Raw genomic sequence first — 10,077 nt, 5'->3', positions numbered from 1 at the left:
GAGCATGCTCCCACACTTAGTGCGAAAAACCTCTTTGCCCAGGTGCTTGGACTTTGTGCTGTGTCCAAGTCCTGTGTTGTGCCTACTGAGCATGCTCAGCCTGATAGTCTTGTTTCTGAGACTGTCTGTTGTTCAGACTACTGAGCATGCTCAGGCAGTAAGTTTATCATCTGAGGCTAAGTCCAGTGGGGACTTCACTGGGCATGCCTGTGAGGTGGCAGGTCCTGATAGGCCGGATGGCATCAGGTGTCATGATGTGGTCACTCCGGACTGGCTCGCGTAGGCCCACCCCTATGACCTGGCACTCCATCATTGGTCATCTGACGATGACTGGTAGGGCGTTTGGGGCGGTGCTGCGCTTGTGTCATCAGTAATGTGGCGGTTCCAGATAGGCCGCTGGTGACGTCACTGATGATGTGGCACTCCGCTATTGGCCCCTGGAGGCACCATTGTGGTTCGTACTGGGTTTGGGGTGGACCCTAGATGTTATAAAGGCCTGGAGAGCGCACCATGGTGCGCAGTCTTCATTACCTATGTATAGAGCCACATTGCAGCTAAAGCCAGTAGTTCTGGATGGGGTAGGCAGGGTTAGGCGTCCGGTGCCCATCGTGCCACGATCCGCGGTGAGGCATGTTGGGGTCAGACGTCCCGCTTCCACTCCTACCATTCCAGTCCTGCTGTAGCAGACCAGTGGAGTTAACTGGGCTGCGTCTGCTGCGCCGACTGTCCCGGTGTGCCCCCTACACACACAGACAGTGTACTCCAGGACTCCTGTGGTTGTATTAACAGGAGAGGTCCTGGTTTAGGTGTGTGGGCCCTGTGGCGTTAACAGCAGGGCTGTGGAGTCTGAGTCGGAGCTCATTTTGGTGGAGTCGGAGTCAGTATAAAATGCACCGAGTCCGACTCCTAAAATATATAATAAATTGGGGACAGTGGTGCAATGCAGAATGTGCTAAATATTTTTTCATAGGAATTTGGGAAAGTTATGAAATGTTCTATAAATGGCTGTTCTATTCCTCATCTAAGGCTACATGCACACACAGCGTTTTTGCTGCGTTTTTTGAGGATACATTTGTCAGCTGCAAAAGCAGATCAGCTTTTTAAAAAACTGCATCACCTGAAAGGTTTTTGAGCTCATAAATAATGCTTTCAATAGCTAAAGCAGATTAGAAAAAGGCCACACAAACTGACTGCTCATTCTCTGTGAGGATCCTCACAAAATAATGTGTCTGAATGTCCTATCTTGAAACCCATTGCCTTTGCTGGGATGCCCAGAGTCACTGCATTTCACGGAATTATTTTGCCATCAATGTTCGATATGTTTGTAACAAGAAAGAAATTGTTAGCAAGACACTGGCAGTAAAAGATACTAAAGCTCATCACACCAGCCAGTTTCTCCAGGCCTTAGTGGAAAAAGTTCTGCAAGATTACGAACTCAAAAAAGAACAGGTTCTTCCTATTGTAAAGGACAATGCTTCAAACATTATAAGTACAATTACACTGATGAATGAGAGGAATAAACAACAGCTAGAAGAAAATTTAGGATTTAGTATGTTAGAGATGGAAGACCACAGTGCTGTTCTTGTTACTGAGGAACAAACCGATATTACAACAGAAGCACAGCTAAATGATACTTTAGAATTAGATGATCTTATCGAAGCTGCTTCAAAACACTTTCATATTCATCACATGCGCTGTGTTGTGCACACGCTGCAGCTGGCAATAAGATATAGTTTTGGAAGAGGGACCCCGGTTTCACACATCCGGCTTTTCGCCGGTTTGGCGGATGCGGCGCACTCCAGTACAGTGTATACAGTACAGTGGCAGCGCAACAAACACCGGTCATATGCTGTCATGTGACCGGAGCATGTGACCCAGAAGTTGCGGCACTGCCACTGTACTGTATCGTACTGTACTGGCGTGCACTGCATCCTTCAAATCGGCGAAAAGCCGGATGTGTGAAACTGGGCGGACATGCTGGAAATCTAATTGGAAAAGTGAGGAAGTTGGTTATTGCCGCCAGAACCCCTAAAATTGATTCCATCTTAAAGAAACGTGCTGGGAAAGGGGCAATTGTTGATCAAGCCACTTTTTGAGGCCGCACTTATTTAATGACTGAGCGATTGCTTGAACTAAAATCGTTTCTTATAGATATGGTGAACCCTCAAGTAACATTAAATGAAGGTCAATGGACACAGGTGGCTGAATTGAAGGAATTGCTTAATCACCCATTTACCGTGACTCAAAAATTACAAGCTGAGGATTAAACTCCTGGCATTTTCATAAGGAAGTGGAAGAACTTGCTATTTTGCCTGTCCCAAAGAAGAGGTTTAATCGCAAGGCATTTCTGCTTCAATGAAACGGAGAGAGACACAGCTATCGGAAAATAAAATTCTTCTTGCAGCTGTTTATGTGGACCCAAGTCATCGTATACTGCTTGATGATCAACAGCTTACTAAAGGAAAAGAAGCTTTGAGTGAGGTAGCAGTTAGGATGAGCGGCTACAGGACTGCCAGGCGCAAGAGGATTTGGGACCTGACAGAGCTACTGCTGCCATATCTTCATCCTCATCAGATGAGGAGTTTAACTTTGACAAGTATTTGGATGACATTGAGCAGGCAAAGCGTTGCCGCAAGGAAAAAGATTTCACACCATCTCCTATAGCAAGCAGATTGACCAGATTTCAGTAAAATTTTTCACTTGCTCTCAAAGGAATAGAAAAATTCAACCGTTCATCAAAACTGACTGTGCATGAGGCAATTCCTTTATACCCGGAAATTGTTAGAGATGTTGCCCATGTGGTTACAGCTTTGCCTCCAGCCCAAGTTACTGTAGAGAGGTTGTTCTCTAGCCTTAAAATTATTAGGTCAGATTTGAGGTCATCTGCGAAGGAGGATCTGATGGAGGCAGTTCTATTTCTTACAACAAATTAATGGACTGCACAAAGGTTATTTAGTATGTTTTTGTTGAAAACTTGTTTTTGCCACTTACATAGTGTATTACATAGTGCATTACATAGTGTATTACATAGTGTTATATATAACACTATGTAAGTGGCAAAAAACAGTTTTCAGCAAAAACATACTAAATAATAACATTTAGTATAATGCTTATATTTAAGTGAAAAATGTATTGTAGTGCAATGTGAACATCAGACATTTAATAATTTTTATGATACAATAATCAAGATATTTAGATAGAACATAAAATATATTTATTGGAATACAACTTTAGAACACAAAAAATATATATACATACACACAAGATATATATGTAATCTATAAAGTTGTATTCCAATAAATATATTTTATGTTTTATTCAAATATCTTGATTATTGTATCATAAAAAATTTAAATGTCTGATGTTCATATACACATGTTCATGTACTACAATACACTTTTCACCGAACTATAAGCAATTTATGTAGGAGTCAGAGTCGTGGAGTTGGAGTCGGTGCAAGGGAAATTGAGGAGTCTGAGTCGGAGTCGAAGGTTTGGCTTACCGACTCCACAGCCCTGGTTAACAGGCTTCACAATAGTCCTGGCCCAAGTGGCTTTTAACTTGGGACAGGCTTATATTATTTCCCAGCTACCTAGCTCTGTATTATCCGCTTGACCTTCGGGTTGCCAGCAGCAGTTTAACATCACTGCACGGTGGACCCTGACTGATGATTGGGATATTCACCACCTTTATCCAAATCTGTCAGAGACCCCATAACACACTGGAGATCAAAATTATAGAACAATGTATGATTACTTGTTTTTTTTTCTTCAAAATAATGTAATCTACATTGATCAACATTTGAAGGTGTTGTAAGGGGTGCACCATGCCACTAGAACAGTGTTTTACAAAGGATCCAAAGTCTTTATTTTGCCCAAGTCATGACGATCATAATTAGAGAACAGCAATGAGTGTACCACAGAGATTATTATAACTACATTTTCTGATGGTAACAACACTCACCAATCAGTAGGACGTGTACAGGCCATTGCTTTAAATGACTTCAACACATCTGCAGCCACAGGATATCACGAGTCTTTCACACTGCTCTGGTGGGATTTTGGTCCACTCTTCTTCCAGTCTCCTCCACTCTTCTTTTGACTGTTGTGGGTTTCTTAGCCATAACTTTGTCACCAAGGATTTTACAGAGGTTTTCTATTGGGTTTAGATCAGGACTCTGTGCTGGCCATTTCATTGTTTCAATGTTTTCTGTTTTAAGGAACTGCTGTACCTGTTTTACTGGCTGATTGAGTAATGAACGCAAGTAAGGAACCACATGCTGTTTGAAGAAGGTTCTGATTCCCACTTGCATTCACTCTGCCATGTAGCTGTATGAGAGGTCCAACTCCTGCTGCAGAAAACATTCCCCAAACCATGACACTTCCTCCACCACCTTTCACTGACTTCTTAATACACTTTGGATACAGTCTTACCCCAGTTTGTTGACAAACAATGTTTCCTGTCAGGCCTAAATAAATTAAACTTGCTTTCATCACTAAAATGAACTTCGGACACTTCTCCTCTGTCCACAGAACATGCTCCTCACCAAAGGTGTCTAGCCTTTTGATTTATTTCTATTTGGTCACTGCAGAGTACACTTTCAGTCTAAATGTTCTTAAACGTCATGACATTGTATGATGAGACCCATTCTTAGGCGGACTTTACACGTTGCGATATCGGTAACGATATATCGTCGGGGTCACGTTGTTAATGACGCACATCCGGCGCCGTTATCAACATCGCAGCGTGTAAACCCTAGGAGCGACGATCACCGATCGCAAAAACGTCAAAAACCGTTGATCGGTGACACATCGCTCCTTTTCATAATATCGCTGCTGCTGCCGGTACGATGTTGTTTGTCGTTCCTGCAGCACCACACATCGCTGTGTGTGATACCACAGGAACGTCAAACATCTCCTTACCTGCCTCCACCGACAATGCGGAAGAAAGGAGGTGGACGGGATGTTATGTCCCGCTCATCTCCGCCCCTCCGCTTCTATTGGCCGGCCGCTTAGTGACGTCGCGGTGACGTCGAACACACCTCCCCCTTGAAGGAGGGATTGTTCGGCGGTCACAGCGATGTCGCCGACCAGGTATGTGCGTGTGAAGCTGCCGTAGCGATAATGTTCGCTACAGCAGCAATCACCACATATCTCATGTGCGACAGGGGTGGGTGATATCGCGCTCGACATCGCTAGCAATGTCGCAGCGTGTAAAGCCCGCCTTACCCTGTTCAATACTGAACTGGTGAGCAATTCCAGCTGCAGTATTCAAACGATTACCCATGCAGATTCTCCACATTACTCTGTCCTTTTTTGCTTTTGTCTTTTGAGGGCGACCAGCTTTCTTGGGGGACTTGAAAGAGTTTATGTTGTAAAGAAGCAATATTCTCAGAATCACAGACTTGGAATGACCAACTTCATTTGCTATGGCTGATAGGGTCACCCCTTTGGCCTTCATTTGGACAACCTGCTGCTGGAGGGTTTCAGTCACTTTGGAACAGCATACCATTTTTGCAGAGTCAGTGCAAACTGGAAAATTAGGCTGCCAGTTAAATAGGGTTTGTCATATAATTAAGGAAATTAGCACCAAGGGCCAGATTAACACCAATAACTTGCAGGTATCTGAAAGTGTTCTCTTATTTTGAACAATGTTTTTTTTTCATTTATATTATTCAATTTATGAAATAATCTTAAAATACTGCGAGTTTCCTCATGTTAGGATATAATCATACACAATGACTGCAACATTTAGGAAATTGTATGTTGTTCTTTAATTTTGATTAAATTTTGATTTTAATTTTAATCTCCAGTGTATATAGTTACAGTTGAACCCAGAAGTTTACATACACTATCTAAAAAAACACATCTGCATGTTTTTCTCACTATCTGACATGAAATCAGAATTAAACCTTTCATGTTTTAGATCAATTAGGAACCAAAATTCTTTATATTTTCCAAATGCCAGAATAATGAGAGACAGAAATTTAAGGCATTTTTATTACTTTTTGCAAAGTCAGAAGTTTCCATCCATTTCATTAGTATTTGGTACCATTGTGCTTAAACAGTATGACTTGGGTGAAATGTTTTGGATATCCATCCACAAGCTTCTCACAATAGTTGATAGGAATTTGGGCCCATTACTCCTGACAGAACTGGTATAACTGAGCCATGTTTGTAGGTCGCCTTGCTTGCACCGGCCTTTTCAGCTTTGCCCATAAATATTCAATAGGATTGAGATCTGGGTTTTGTGATGGCCACTCCAAAATATTGACTTTATTATCCTTAAGCCATTTTGTAACCAGTTTGGCAGTATGCTTTGGATCATTGTCCATTTGGAAGACCCATTTCCCCCCAAGCTTTAAGTTCTTGGTTGATGTCTTGAGATGTTGCTTCGGTATTGCTACATAATCTTCTTTACCCATGATGCCATCTATTTTGTGAAGTGCACCAGTCTCTCCTGCAGCAAAACATAATAATTTTTATTTATATAGCGCCAACATATTCCGCAGCGCTTTACAATTCAGAAGGGACATGTACAGACAATGAGACATTACAAAATAAAGAAAACTCAGATACCAAGAGGAATAAGGGTCCTGCTCGTAAGCTTACAGTCTACGAGGAAATATGGAAGGCACAAAAGGTGAATTGGGGGGGGGTACTTGCCATATATGGTCCAGCAATCAATATATTAGACAATTGAAAACCTGCTACATATAGTGAAAACTCACAGACTAAAGGCAGAAGATGTAAACTGCCCAGGCCAAAAAAGACTAATGTACTGCCAGGATGCAGCAAGACCTCCATTAAATGGAAACATCACAGGTGCAAAGGGAGATGGTAGTAAAATTGCACACTTGTGGCTTGCATAGGTCACTGTTCACACATGCAGGTCTTTTTTGGCCTGGGCAGTTTACATCTTCTGCCTTTAGTCTGTGAGTTTTTGCTTAACTTTTGGAGGTTTTTATTCCTCTTTTTGGTGTTTTTTATGTATGTACATATACAGCTACATATAGTGGTCGCCAGTATGGAGTGTAAAAAAAAAAAAGTACATGAAGAGGAATGCAGCCAAAAGATACAAGGGACAAGATTTGGAAGTAAATTTTATGAAGGGCAGAATGGGACTAGTTAGATGAGGGAGGTAAAGTGATAGGCTTAAACTCGTGGATGTTTTAAATTAATCAAATTGTTCTTGGTAATGTGTTTCAGAGCATTGGTGTAGTTCTTGAGAAATCTTGAAGATGGGAGTGGGAGGTTCGAATTATTGAGGATGTCAGTCTTGGGTCATTAGCAGAACGGAGGGCACAGGTAGGGTGATAGAGATGAGGGAGGAGATGTAGGGTGGGGCAGCACTGTGGAGAGGTTTTTGGAGGATAGCGATAAGTTTATATTGGACTCTATAGCAAATAGACAACCAGTGCAGTGACTGGCACAGAGCAGAGGCATCGGTGAAGTGGTTGGAGAGGAAAATGATCCTGGCTGCAGCATTCAGGATGGATTGGAGAGGGGAGAGTTTAGTAATAGGGAGAAATAGTAAAGAATTGCAGTAGTCTAGCGGGAAGGAATAAGAGTGACAGGAAGAGGTTTTGCAGGATCAACAGTAAGAAAAGGTCGAATTCTAGAGATGTTTTTGAGGTGAAGGTGACATGAATGAGTGAGTGAACAAATGTGGGGAGTGAAGGAAAGATTGGAGTCAAATATAACCCCAAGACTGCGGGCGTGCTGCTGGGATGTAATTGTAGAACCACACACAGAAATGGTAATATTGGGTTTGGGAAATTTAGGAGAGGGAGGAAACGTGAGAAGTTCAGTTTTTGACAGATTTAGTTTTAGATAGAGGGAAGACATGATGTCGGAGACAGCGAACAAACAATTGCTAGTATTTTGTAATAATGCAGGGGTGATGTCCGGAGACGATGTGTACAGTTAGATGTCATCAGCATAGAGATAATACTGGAAACCAAATTTGCTTTGTCCAATAGGGGCAGTGTATACTGTGAAAAGGAGGGGGCCAAGGACTGAACTCTGAGGAACCCCAACCATAAGGGGAAGAGGAGAGGAGGAGGAGCCGGCAAAAGATATAGTGAAAGAGCGGTCAGAGAGGTAAGAGGAGAACCAAGAGAGAACTGTATCCTTGAGCCCGATAGAGCAGAGCATAGTGAGGAGGAGCTGGTGATCCACAGTATTAAATACAGCAGAAAGATCCAGAAGAATCAGCAGGGAGTAGTGACCATTAGATGTAACGGTTAGTAGATCATTAGAGACTTTAGTAAGAGCAGTTTCAGTAGAGTGTAAGGAGCGGCAACCGAATTGTAGAGGGTCGAGGAGAGAGTTATCTTATAGCGGATCAGATGGGAGTGGACCAAGCGTTGCAGGAGTTTGGAGATGAAGGGGAGATTAGAGACTGATTCAAATAGCAGAATACCTAAGGGATCCACAGTACTCACAAAAGTAAATAGCTGAATCAAGAGGTGCAGAAGGTAACACAGAGACCTAAAATATAACTTTTAATGATATGCGTATAAAAAGTGAGAAAATTCACTAGGTGAGATAAAAAACCAGACACGTTATCAGCAATGGTATCCATAAAACTGAAAACGGGGCATGGCTGAAAAAGGCCCAATTAATAACACCACTATCGTTTTGTTGGGCTAGAGGTGGTAAACTAAGACCGTAATCAGTCACCACATAGTATATATAAGGTGTAATGGGCTGTGCACAGACACTGATCCCTAACACCACCAATAATAGGGGTGGGATCCAGAGGTATCTTGAAAGCCAATCAAATATGTAGCAACGATCTGGGCACCGTAGTATAAAATCCCCAAATAAAAGGGAACGACCTTACCAGATCCTGAAGACAAACACGGGGCAAATGGTAAGGAGTTAAGGCTCTCCAGGGAACTGTCACCCAGCTCTTCAAATCCCATATAGAGGCCCAAAACGAGAAGCCTCCAATTGCAAAACGAAACACATACTCCCGACGCGTTTCATATGGTATAATCTTCAGGGGAGTCCAGGTGATTAATAAAGGGTACTGCCAGCATACATCTCATATGGCAGTATAATCGTGCCCAGAATCACACACACGAACAGCGTGCCAAGACAAAAATTTCAAATGTGTATCTGATAGCGGATCAGATGGGAGTGGACCAAGCGTTCAGGAGTTTGGAGATGAAGGGAAAATTAGAGACTGGTATATAGTTAGCAGCACAGTTTTGGTCCAGGGATGGTTTTTCAAGTAATGGGTGTATGCTGGCATGTTTAGAGGAGGAGGGAAATACATTAGAGGAGAGAGAGATAGAATATTTTAGTTGAGTATTGACAGCTGGGGTGACAGATTTAAGGAGATGTGAGGGAATAGGTCACTGGTGCCGGTAGTGGAGCGAGAAGATGCTAGGAGCCTGGTGATTTCTGTGACCGGACCAAAGCGTGAAAGTGAGCTAGATTAAGGGCGGCTTTGCACACTACGACATCGCAGGTGCGATGTCGGTGGGGTCAAATTGAAAGTGACGCACATCCGGCATCGCATGCAACATCGTAGTGTGTAAAGCCTAGATGATACGATTTACGAGCGCAAAATCGTCATAATCGTATCATCGCTGCAGCGTCGGCGTAATCCATAATTACGCTGACGCGACGGTCCGATGTGGTTCCTCGTTCCTGCGGCAGCACACATCGCTGTGTGTGAAGCCGCAGGAGCGAGGAACATCTCCTACTGGCGTCACTGCGGTCTTCCGTAGGATATGCGGAAGGAAGGAGGTGGGCAGGATGTTTACATCCTGCTCATCTCCGCCCCTCCGCCGCTATTGGTCGCCTGCCGTGTGACGTCGCTATGACGCCGCACGACCCGTCCCCTTAGGAAGGAGGCGGGGCGACGGCCAGAGCGACGGTCGCAGGGCGGGTGAGTGCGTGTGAAGCTGGCGTAGCGATAATTTTCGCTACGCCAGCTATCACACGATATCGTACCTGCGACGGGGGCGGGGACTATCGCGTGCGACATCGCAGCATCGGCTTGCGATGTCGCAACGTGCAAAGCCCGCCTTAGTGTAAGAGGGAAGAGATTGTGTGATATTGT

The sequence above is a fragment of the Anomaloglossus baeobatrachus genome, chromosome 5 (genome assembly GCF_048569485.1).
Source record: "Anomaloglossus baeobatrachus isolate aAnoBae1 chromosome 5, aAnoBae1.hap1, whole genome shotgun sequence".
NCBI classification, from domain to species: Eukaryota; Metazoa; Chordata; class Amphibia; order Anura; family Aromobatidae; genus Anomaloglossus; species Anomaloglossus baeobatrachus.
This window is presented reverse-complemented; position numbering follows the sequence as displayed.